Consider the following 13,120-nt stretch of genomic DNA (forward strand, 5'->3'; position numbering starts at 1 on the left):
ATGGTGATGGAGGGTGATGACCTCCGCCCTCACAAATACAGCAGGTGGTGATGGAGGGTGATGACCTTCACCCTCACAAATACAGCAGGTGGTGATGGAGGGTGATGACCTCCGCCCTCACAAATACAGCAGGTGGTGATGGAGGTGGTGACCTCCACCCTCACAATGTAACGTGGCTTGCGCCACGGAGCGAGGAGACGGACACAATCGCTGAGAAGAGCGAGATTTATTGAAGGGAATACCATATTCGTCGTCGCTTAGCCAGGCAGGGTCAATCACAGGAGGGCAGTCCGTAAAACAGGCAAAGACAGGCATCACAAGACAGGGGGCACGGGAAACAGGAGAAACACGAAAATGGTCAGGCACAGAGAACAGCAGTGGGATAGACACGATCACAAATAAATTCAAAATACCGGACAAAGGACAAGGGAGACTCAGGGCTTAAATACATGGAATCTAACTACGAGCAGGTGTAGACAATGATACAGGGGCGTGGCAATAAACAAGGGAATTACGAGACAAACGAGCGGGGCGGGATGAACAGATACGGAACACAGACACGAGGGGTTTGGAGTGACAGCTAACGGAGGGGGACACGGTCATATGTGACAGTACTCCCCCTCAAGGCGTGCCACTCCGGGGCACGCAAGGGAAGACAGGGCAGGGGACCACGGGACACAGGACAGACCGGAGGAACAGACCAGGACAAAACAGGACGAGGGACCTGGGGCATGGCAGGGACTGGAGACAGGGGAGCAGAGACTGGCCAGGAGCCGGGTAGGGACTGGGCAGGACAGGGGACACAATGAGACCCGACAGGGCCAGGAATAGGGGCAGGGCCAGACGAGACAGGACTGGGGACAGACACGGGAGCGGGGCCAGGGGACAGGGCGGAGGCAAACACAGAGGCAAAGACACCATGAACAACGGAGACAGGTACTGGCACAAGGTGGGTAACAACTTGGGGAACAGACATGGGGACAGGGACAGAGAGGACACCACGGGAAACCGACACGGGAACAGGAACACAGACCTTGACAGACACAACCACGGGGACAGGGACCAAAACAAAACCAGGGATGGGACCAGGGAGCAAGGGGAACACGGGCAACGGAACATAGGAGGCACAGGGCGGAGCAGGGGGAACACAAAGTCCATGCCCAACAGGGGGCAGCACAGTCTCAAGGGGGACAGGCGGGGTCCGCTGGCGGGCAGCGGGAACAGGCGGGGTCCGCTGGCGGGCAGCGGGAACAGGCGGGGTCCGCTGGCGGGCAGCGGGAACAGGCGGGGTCCGCTGGCGGGCAGCGGGAACAGGCGGGGTCCGCTGGCGGGCAGCGGGAACAGGCGGAGTCCGCTGGCGGGCAGCGGGAACAGGCGGAGTCCGCTGGCGGGCAGCGGGAACAGGCGGAGTCCGCTGGCGGGCAGCGGGAACAGCAGCCGGCGCGGGCGACCTCTCCAGGGTCGCGGGGACAGCAGCCGGCGCGGGCGACCTCTCCAGGGTCGCGGGGACAGCAGCCGGCGTGGACTGCCTACGGGCAGCGGGAACGGGAACTGGCGTGGACTGCCGACGGGCAGCGGGAACGGGAACTGGCGTGGGTGACCTCCTCAGGATCGCGGGAACAGGCCGCAGAGGTGACATGACGTCCTCGGGGGGCGGAGTCGCCGCACTGACGTCCTCGGGGGGCGGAGTCGCCGCACTGACGTCCTCGGGGGGCGGAGTCGCCGCACTGACGTCCTCGGGGGGCGTGTCCGCCGTTCTGACGTCCTCGGGGGGCGTGTCTGCCGCTCTGACGTCATCCCGGGTACCAGCCGGCCACTCCTGGGTTGAGTGGCTAGTACGACCCCCCAAAAAATTCTTGGGGAGCCCTCGGGGGTTAGCTTCCGGGAGTAGCGGAGGGAGGTCCTCTTCCGGCAAGATGACGACCTCATGCGCTGTGGCGGCAGGGCTCTGTACTGGGGGCGTGGTCTTCCTCCTTCCCCGGTCCGGTCTGCGCCTGGAAGAACATACAGACACAACTGCTTCTCGGTGGCTTTCCTGGTGACTCCGCCTCGTCGGAGGTATCGGGAGCTCACAATGACTTTTGAAAGCCAACCGAGAGCCAAGCCAACGCTCGTCTGCACATTCATTTCGTCTGCCCGACTCTCGCGCTACAGGCTGGAGTCGGGCAGACACATAGCGCTTACCAGGGAGCTCGTCGCTAAAGCTAGACGTGGGAAGTGTCTTCGCTTTGTTCTTGCAGCGACGAGACTCCCCTGTACCCACAGCGCAAGGGGATTTCCTGTCTCTGGTTCGTTCGTACTGCAATACCGGAGAGTCGAACCGGATTAATCCAGCCAACATCTCATTACAGTGTTCGAACTCACCAGAGTCTCGCTCTCTCGCTGTGTCCTTGGTTGGTCCGGTATTATGTAACGTGGCTTGCGCCACGGAGCGAGGAGACGGACACAATCGCTGAGAAGAGCGAGATTTATTGAAGGGAATACCATATTCGTCGTCGCTTAGCCAGGCAGGGTCAATCACAGGAGGGCAGTCCGTAAAACAGGCAAAGACAGGCATCACAAGACAGGGGGCACGGGAAACAGGAGAAACACGAAAATGGTCAGGCACAGAGAACAGCAGTGGGATAGACACGATCACAAATAAATTCAAAATACCGGACAAAGGACAAGGGAGACTCAGGGGCTTAAATACATGGAAACTAACTACGAGCAGGTGTAGACAATGATACAGGGGCGTGGCAATAAACAAGGGAATTACGAGACAAACGAGCGGGGCGGGATGAACAGATACGGAACACAGACACGAGGGGTTTGGAGTGACAGCTAACGGAGGGGGACACGGTCATATGTGACACACAAATACAGCAGGAGGTGATGGAGGTGGTGACCTCCACCCTCACAAATACAGCAGGTGGTGATGGAGGGTGATGACCTTCACCCTCACAAATACAGCAGAAGGTGGTGATGGAGGTGATGACCTCCACCCTCACAAATACAGCAGGTGGTGATGGAGGTGGTGACCTCCACCCTCACAAATACAGCAGGAGGTGATGGAGGTGGTGACCTCCACCCTCACAAATACAGCAGGTGGTGATGGAGGGTGATGACCTTCACCCTCACAAATACAGCAGAAGGTGGCGATGAAGGTGGTGACCTCCACCCTCACAAATACAGTAGAAGGTGGTGATGGAGGGTGATGACCTCCACCCTCACAAATACAGCAGCAGTAGAAGGTGGTGATGAAGGTGATGACCTCCACCCTCACAAATACAGCAGAAGGTGGTGATGGAGGGTGATGACCTCCACCCTCACAAATACAGCAGAAGGTGGTGATGAAGGTGGTGACCTCCACCCTCACAAATACAGCAGAAGGTGGTGATGAAGGTGGTGACCTCCACCCTCACAAATACAGTAGAAGGTGGTGATGAAGGTGATGACCTCCACCCTCACAAATACAGCAGAAGGTGGTGATGGAGGGTGATGACCTCCACCCTCACAAATACAGTAGAAGTTGGTGATGAAGGTGGTGACCTCCACCCTCACAAATACAGTAGAAGGTGGTGATGAAGGTGGTGACCTCCACCCTCACAAATACAGCAGGTGGTGGTGATGGAGGTGATGAACCGACTTTGTCAGTATTCTTCCAAGCAGTGAGACACAGCACACCAGTCCCTGTACACAGTCCACACAGTCAACACTGTCCACACAGTTAACACTGTGCACAGTGTCTACACCATCAACACTGTCCACACAGTCAACACTGTCCACACAGTCAACACCATCAACACTGTCCACACAGTCAACACCGTCAACACCGTCAACACAGTCAACACAGTCAACACCGTCAACACCGTCAACACCGTAAACACCACAGTCAACAGACCACAGACACCAAACCAGCTCCAAAAGCAATATTGATTTCTTATTTCACTTTCTTTCTTCCTGGGTTGGTATTTCTGCGCTCTAGGAGAGAATAATGATGGTTAGAGACAGTGGGCCATCTGACGAAGGTGAAACCACCATGTGTCTCAGCGAGAGCGTCGGGGAAGGACTCGTCTGGATGTGGAGGTATTGACATTTAAGGCTCTCTATTCTCCCTGAGTAACAGGGGAGGTCATCACGTCTAGCCTCTGATTGGATTGTTCCAGCATTAGAAACTTGTGTCATTTACCTCTTGTCACCATAATAGGCCCACTAATTATGCTTCCCAGCTAATCTCTCTGTGCACACACGCTGGCACACACACACACGCACACGCATGCACACAGGCAACATGAAAAACAGGAGCACGAAGCTCATTTGTGTGAGAAAGACAGATAGAGAGAGAGAAAGTGATAGAATAAAGACAGAGATAGGGAAAGAGAGTTTCCAAGGGAAAGAGAGAGGGAGAGAGAGAGAGAGAGAGAGAGAGAGGGAGAGTGAGGGAGGGGGAGAGAGAGAAAGAGAGAGAGGGAGGGGAAGAAAGAGAGAAAGAAAGAGAGAGAGAGAGAGAGAGAGAGAGAGAGAGAGGGAGGGAGGGAGGGAGAGGGAGAGAGAGGGAGGAGGAGAAAGAGAGAGGGAGGGAGGGAGAGAGAGAGAAAGAAAGAGAGAGAGAGAGAGAGAGATAGGGCAGCACTGGTGAGTTCTTGCTTGAGGCAGGAGCTGTTAAGAACGGCTGGTGTGTGTTTGCTTGTCTCCATGCGTATGTTTATATTATTTACAGAATGGGATGGTCTGACAGCCACCAACCCCCTGACCAGATGCCCGGAGACTCAGACAGACAATAACCAACAATCCCATCCATGCTGTGTCTGAGGGGAAGTGGGAGACTCTGCCAATAGCCAACAGAGGGCGGTAAAGAGGGAGTAGGTAATTACCCCCAACACAGTCCCTCTGTTCTCTCAGTCTCTCTCTAACCCACTACTAATTGGTGACAACTGCCCATCTCTGAAGGGCACAATTAGCTAATGTTGGTTCTCACTGATTAAACCTCCAGGGGTTACGTCCTATGAGGGAATGTGTGCAGTGACTGGGGAGTTGCTCTGGTTCCTATCACGCACCACAATGAAAACAAGTAGGTGAGTTTTCCAGATCTTTCCATTCGCTCAGCATTTGAACCCTGTGACCAACCACCTTCTATAACCTCTTCTGTTATTAGTCTGTTTCTACCAAGAAAAGTAATTTGTCCTCAGAGAAATGACAGAAACATCTTAATGAGCGGGTTCATGGAGGACTGGGAGAATATCAGAGATTAATCCTTTTTTAGATTTCCAGTACAACCCAACTTAGCAATAGTAGGAGGTCTTAGAGCTGGTTTTATTACCCTCATTTAATTAACCTTTCCTGGTATTTATAAGGCTTGAAACAAAACACACAACATCTCACTATTCCACATCTACACACATTCTGCTCACACCATCTCACTATTACACATCTACACACACTCCACTCACACACCATCTCACTATTCCACATCTACACACACTCTGCTCATACACCATCTCACTATTACACATCTACACACACTCTGCTCTCACACCATCTCACTATTACACATCTACACACACTCCACTCACACACCATCTCACTATTCCACATCTACACACACTCCACTCACACACCATCTCACTATTCCACATCTACACACACTCCACTCACACACCATCTCACTATTCCACATCTACACACACTCTGCTCATACACCATCTCACTATTAAACATCTACACACACTCCACTCACACACCATCTCACTATTACACATCTACACACACTCCACTCACACACCATCTCACTATTCCACATCTACACACACTCTGCTCATACACCATCTCACTATTACACATCTACACACACTCCACTCACACACCATCTCACTATTCCACATCTACACACACTCCACTCACACACCATCTCACTATTCCACATCTACACACACTCTGCTCACACACCATCTCACTATTCCACATCTACACACACTGTGCTCACACCATCTCACTATTCCACATCTACACACACTCTGCTCACACCATCTCACTATTCCACATCTACACACACTCTGCTTTCACACCATCTCACTATTACACATCTACACACACTCTGCTTTCACACCATCTCACTATTCCCCATCTACACACACTCCACTCACACACCATCTCACTATTCCACATCTACACACACTCCACTTACACACCATCTCACTATTCCACATCTACACACACTCCACTCACACACCATCTCACTATTCCACATCTACACACACTCCACTTACACACCATCTCACTATTCCACATCTACACACACTCTGCTCACACACCATCTCACTATTCCACTTCTACACACGCTCTGCTCACACCATCTCACTATTCCACATCTACACACACTGCACTCACACACCATCTCACTATTCCACATCTACACACACTGTGCTCACACCATCTCACTATTCCACTTCTACACACTCTGCTCACACACCATCTCACTATTCCACTTCTACACACTCTGCTCACACACCATCTCACTATTCCACATCTACACATACTCCGCTCACACACCATCTCACTATTGCACATCTACACACACTCTGCTTTCACACCATCTCACTATTACACATCTACACACACTCTGCTTTCACACCATCTCACTATTCCCCATCTACACACACTCCACTCACACACCATCTCACTATTCCACATCTACACACACTCCACTTACACACCATCTCACTATTCCACATCTACACACACTCCACTCACACACCATCTCACTATTCCACATCTACACACACTCCACTTACACACCATCTCACTATTCCACATCTACACACACTCCACTTACACACCATCTCACTATTCCACATCTACACACACTCTGCTCACACACCATCTCACTATTCCACTTCTACACACGCTCTGCTCACACACCATTTCACTATTCCACATCTACACATACTCCGCTTTCACACCATCTCACTATTCCACATCTACACACACTCCACTCACACACCATCTCACTATTCCACTTCTACACACGCTCTGCTCACACCATCTCACTATTCCACATCTACACACACTGCACTCACACACCATCTCACTATTCCACATCTACACACACTGTGCTCACACCATCTCACTATTCCACTTCTACACACTCTGCTCACACACCATCTCACTATTCCACTTCTACACACTCTGCTCACACACCATCTCACTATTCCACATCTACACATACTCCGCTCACACACCATCTCACTATTGCACATCTACACACGCTCTGCTCACACACCATCTCACTATTCCACATCTACACACACTCCACTCACACACCATCTCACTATTCCACATCTACACACACTCTGCTCAGACTCGTGTATCTGATAAACTCCTGTTTCCATCTTCCACTATTCAAGAATTGTATCCACAGTAGATGGTCAATTAGTGGTATGTGGTGAAGGAATATTCTTATTATTATCTGGAGAAAACAGCTCAAACAATATTTGAAAAAAAATTGAAAAAAGATTTTCAAATGAAGCATTTTTTATTTGTGTTGACCTGTTGGAGGATAGGATGAGGTCATCACACAGCGCAATACTATCACCATGACAATATATCATACTGTATATGTACATATATACTGTTGCCATGACATTACATCATACTGCATATACATGTACATACATGCTGCCTACTATCATGTCCCATTTAAGATCAACACTTCTTAGCCACATAGTTAGAAACAAGTGATACAAATATGTGCATGCAGGTATATCCGAAATCACCCTTCAAACACACCCCCTCACACACACACACACACTCACACCCCCCAAACACACACACACACACACACACACACACACACACACACACACACACACACACACACACACACACACACACACACACACACAGAGTAACTCCTAAAGGAGAAACACATTCACTAATTATCAACGGTACTTTAATGACTAAATGACATTGTCTCTCTTTCACTGGAGACAGTCAAGGTGTTTAATGCTCTTCTCTGAGTTGTTTTCAAAGAGCATAAGACTGTGTGTGTGTGTGTGTGTGTATGTGTGTCTATGTGTGTGCGTGCATGTGTGTATGTGTGTGTGTGTCTGCGTGTATGTGTGTGTGTGCGTGCGTGTGTATGTGTGCTCACATATGTGTTTTGCAGCAGGATACCAGGCGTCTTGTACCATCGTGTACACCTGGAAGAGAGACCAGCCTGCTCTCTGGACTTTAATTGGTTCTTGAGGGAAAGGCAGGTCTCTGAATCACATCAACACTCCTACACACCTACACGCAACTGCATTGTTCTCCTTCTCTCTCTCTCTCTCACACACACACACACACACACACACACACACCAATGAATCTCAGCATCAGTGTGTAAACGCGGTGGTACAGCCCCCAGATGGCCGGTGGAGGACAGCTGAATACCGAAGCAGTGGTGAAGTGTGTGTGTTGTTTAAGCACCAGAGCCTGACCATAGGACGGAGTGTGTGTTCTCCACACTGGCCGAGTATCTGCACCATCTCCACGGGCTTCACGTCCAGAAGTTCAAGTCTGTCCAGTTAGGGTTCATCTTTGATAGCTGGTTTCTTAAAAGTCTCAATGAGTTTCATCAAAGAAATTACTGTTAGGAAAATGCCTGGTTATATCTGTGGGTATGTACCTTTAAGACCAGGACACACACAGGACAACACCCCATTTTTGCAGTGTTTTCATGATGTTTTCATGATTATCTCACCTTCAAATTTAATGACAAGACTCCAGACAGGTGAACTAGCAAGACTTACTTCAGACATCCACCACCCCACACCTTATACGTGCTTAAATACACCTGTTGGGGGCGTCAGCTACAACCCAGGTGTTACGGTTACAACCCAGGTGTTACGGTTACAACCCAGGTGTTACGGTTACAACCCAGGTGTTACGGTTACAACTTTTCTCCCTTTACTGCCAGCCGGTCCCTTGCCCATCAGTCACTGAGGACAGATTATGATCAACTGTGGCCGTTGTATGTGGGGTGTTGGGGTGCGGACAGCAGGGATGTAGCTGTGTTTCCTCGTGTCGGTGTCTGTGTCAGGGGAAGAGAGACTCTGTCACCCAAAACCACCAGCCAACACCAGCCCTCCTGGTACTGGACAGAGAGGATCACAAACACACACAGCACACACCAACAGACGTGCCGTACGCTGCACACAGGGTTTTACCTACAAAGCGGCTTTAAACTTCACCGGCGCAGTAAAGACAGCAGAAGCAGCTAGCATTGAGGTAAAGGGGAAAGAATTTAATTTCTGCAAACGCTGGCGCTTTCTCCGGGCCGGTACCTCCTTTGTTAGAGCACTCGGATGACAGCAGTGGATGTTTGGTGAAGACCAGGAACACTATAATAGGAGCAACAGACAGCAGTGTAGAAGAGCAGGAACAACAAAGAAGAAGATGACCATAAAGACATTACACTAGAAAAAGAGGGGAGAGATGAACCAGAGAAATAGGAGAGAAAAGGAGAGAGAGAAAGAGGGTGATAGACAAAGAGAGAGGGAGAGAGAGAAAGGAAGATAGAGATAGAGAAAGAAACAAGGAGGGGGAGAGAGAGAGGAGATGGAGAGAGATAAAGAGGGGGAGAGGAGACAGATCGGAAGCGAGAGAGCGGAGATGGAAAAGCAGTAGTGGACAAAGATTTGCAACATGGCACTGAACACTTTTCACAGGCGTTTAGTCACAAGTCTAAAACAGGCGTGAGTTGCCTGTGCCTCCATCTGTGAGTGGTGGAGCAGATATGAAGCACTCTGCCGCTCCGCACCACAGACTCCACACGCCGCTACTCCACCCAGCCCAGTAATTGTCTCTAGTGACTTTAAATATTTCAGCAGGCGTCCAGCAGCGTGCAGCACACACACACACACACACACACACACACACACACACACACACACACACACACACTCACACACATACACACACATCAACATCCACACACACACAGCACATGGCTGACACAGGAACCACATATCAAATATGCAGAGGGTCATTTCCTATTTATAAATCACAATCTGCAGCATCAGATTCGGAGCTCTGACCGCAACTCTACAATTCAATCTCCACAAGAACATTTATTTCCTTCTCTCTCTCCCCTTTCTCTCTCGCATGTGCACACACACACACACACACACACACACACATGCTGGTCATTTCATGAGTGTGAGTGCTTTAGGTGAAAGGTTAAAGGGCAAACAGAAGGGTAACTTAGGATTTACTAAGCAGAAAACAACGACACCTATCTGTCATCTGTCTAACACCTGTGTCTCATCTGTCTAACACCTGTGTGTCACCTGTGTAACACCTGTTTAACACCTGTCTGTCATATGTCACCTGTCTGTCGTCTGTCTAACACCTGTCTAACACCTGTCTGTCATATGTCACCTGTCTAACACCTGTCTGTCATATGTCACCTGTCTAACACCTGTCTGTCACCTGTCACCTGTCAAACACCTGTCAAACACCTGTCTAACACCTGTCTAACACCTGTCTGTCAGCACAGCCTTCAGTCTCAGGACACACACCCAGACATTAACATCATTTACATTTATATTTACATGTAAAGGGCACCGTGGTTGATAAACTCCATCAGCTCTTGGGGTATGTGGAGTTATGGAAAACAAGGACATATATATGATGGTGAGACGACCAACTAACCATCCGGCGTAGAATTCACCCGGAGAATAAAGTCCTATAATTGAGTCAGGAAGCAGCCGTGATGGCAGGTCTTCAGTGGCTCTTATCTGTGTAAGGGTTGTAAACGTATGTATAACCCACCAGTTCTATAAACCCACAGTAGGTAGATGATTAAATCATTACAGTAACACTGCAGTACACAAAGATCAGGGTCCACGTTCTCTCTCCACATCCCTCTCTCAGACACACACACACACACACACACACACACACACACACACACAGGAGGAGGGGAGACATACTGATACATATATTCTCAAGTAGATCTCGGCTTGGTGGTTTACTTGAAAACATCTTCCAGTCAGTCAGTTCAAACTCTGGATCCCTCAGACCATCAGACCAGGAAGCAACTCACACTCAAATGACTTAAAACTTGACCAATCAATCCATGCTAAGCTAATTAATCTGCCTTTCCAAGGCTGTAATATTACACTACCACACACACACACACACACACACACACACACACACACACACACACACACACACACACACACACACACACCTTCTACTTCAAATAAGACACTTTGACATCACAATTGCATTGCATTACAGTGATGGATATCATCAATCAAGCTCCTTATAAGCTGACCACACACCACCTTTACTGTCAATACACCACCACACACCACCTTTATTGTCATTACACCACCACACACCACCTTTACTGTCATTACACCACCACACACCACCTTTACTGTCATTACACCACCACACACCACCTTTATTGTCATTACACCACCACACACCACCTTTACTGTCATTACACCACCACACACCACCTTTACTGTCATTACACCACCACACACCACCTTTACTGTCATTACACCATCAGAGAATCAGAAGTGTGTGTCTGTGTTCGCACAGTGAACACACAGGGAATGAAGGCCTAGGATATTGATCGCTCACCTGATCCCAGTATGTCTATGGTGAGAGAGTGATCGCTCACCTGATCCCAGTATGTCTACAGTGAGAGAGTGATCGCTCACCTGATCCCAGTATGTCTATGGTGAGAGAGTGATCGCTCACCTGATCTCTGTATGGCTATGGTGAGAGAGTGATCACTCACCTGATCCCAGTATGTCTATGGTGAGAGAGTGATCACTCACCTGATCTCAGTATGGCTATGGTGAGAGAGTGATCGCTCACCTGATCTCAGTATGGCTATGGTGAGAGAGTGATCGCTCACCTGATCTCAGTATGGCTATGGTGAGAGAGTGATCACTCACCTGATCTCAGTATGGCTATGGTGAGAGAGTGATCACTCACCTGATCCCAGTATGTCTATGGTGAGAGAGTGATCACTCACCTGATCCCAGTATGTCTATGGTGAGAGAGTGATCGCTCACCTGATCCCTGAGCTGATGGTGTGAGAGTGAGAGGGATTACTCACCTGATCCCTGAGCTGTTGAAATCTCTCTTCTCAGCGCCACATCATTCCTGAATGGATCCACCAAACAGCAACAGCAGACACACACACACACACAACACTCTGAACGAGATCTCACCTGTATCTTAGATTTACTTCCTTCTTTCTCTTCCTCCTAGTTATCTCCTCCCCATCTTTCTCTACCCCCTCCTCTCTCTCTCTCTCTCTCTCTCTCTCTCTGACCTTTTCCCCTGGCACTAAAACATGTAAATAACGCCTGAGGGAGTTGCTATAGCGACAGTAAGAGTGTGTGTGAGAGGTAGATCAGCAGCAGGTGCACTGGTGTATGTTACACAGGGCAGCAGACACCTGTGTGTGTGTGTGTGTGTGTGTGTGTGTGTGTGTGTGTGTGTGTGTGTGTGTGTGTGTGTGTGTGTGTGTGTGTGTGTGTGTGTGTGTGTGTGTGTATAACGTGATCTTTTAGCCAGAGTTATACAGCTGAGGATGAATCAGATCTGAGTGAGAGTTAATAACCAGCTCCACCTTCAGCTCACGGGCATCTGTTGATGCTTTTTACAGCAGCACCATAAAGTGTACTGGAAGGAATGAGGGTCTATAATATTTGTGTCTGTGTGGGAGAGTGTGTGTGTGTGTGTGTGTGGGGGGGGGGGTGACGTGAGAGGGTGTTGGAGTAAAAGAGAGATAAAGAGCAAGAGATAAATAGGGAGAGAGAGATAACGAGAGGGTAAAGTGAGTAATAAAAAGAGAGAAAGAGCATGAGATAGAATCAGAGAGAGAGAGAGAGAATGAATAAGGCCCCATCAAACTTCCTCTTATGGACATTTGATTTGTTTCCACTGAGAGGCGATGACGAGCTCAAGTGCTCTGAGAGCCATTATGACCTCCTGCATGGCATGTGTGCATTACATCCTCCTGCATTAGGGCAATTATAGGTGGTCCTAAGCGCACTTCACACCCAGACAGGGCTTCCCTGTTCAGAGAAGCTCCATCTCCCAGAATACAGGCAGCTGGACTCAG

The 13,120-nt window shown here is 49.4% G+C and overlaps 1 protein-coding gene across 1 annotated transcript in view; it reads right to left on the bottom strand.

Annotated features, from left to right (window-relative positions):
- LOC143502762 (phospholipid-transporting ATPase ABCA1) overlaps window positions 1–12,201 on the bottom strand; it is a 139,936-nt gene extending 127,735 nt beyond the window's left edge. The window contains exon 1 of the mRNA XM_076995442.1: window positions 12,107–12,201. The gene's annotated coding sequence lies outside the window, so the exon portion shown is untranslated. The remainder of the gene's footprint in view (window positions 1–12,106) is intronic.
- Window positions 12,202–13,120: the final 919 nt, after the last annotated feature.

Source organism: Brachyhypopomus gauderio, unplaced genomic scaffold, assembly GCF_052324685.1.
Source record: "Brachyhypopomus gauderio isolate BG-103 unplaced genomic scaffold, BGAUD_0.2 sc207, whole genome shotgun sequence".
Lineage (NCBI taxonomy): Eukaryota > Metazoa > Chordata > Actinopteri > Gymnotiformes > Hypopomidae > Brachyhypopomus > Brachyhypopomus gauderio.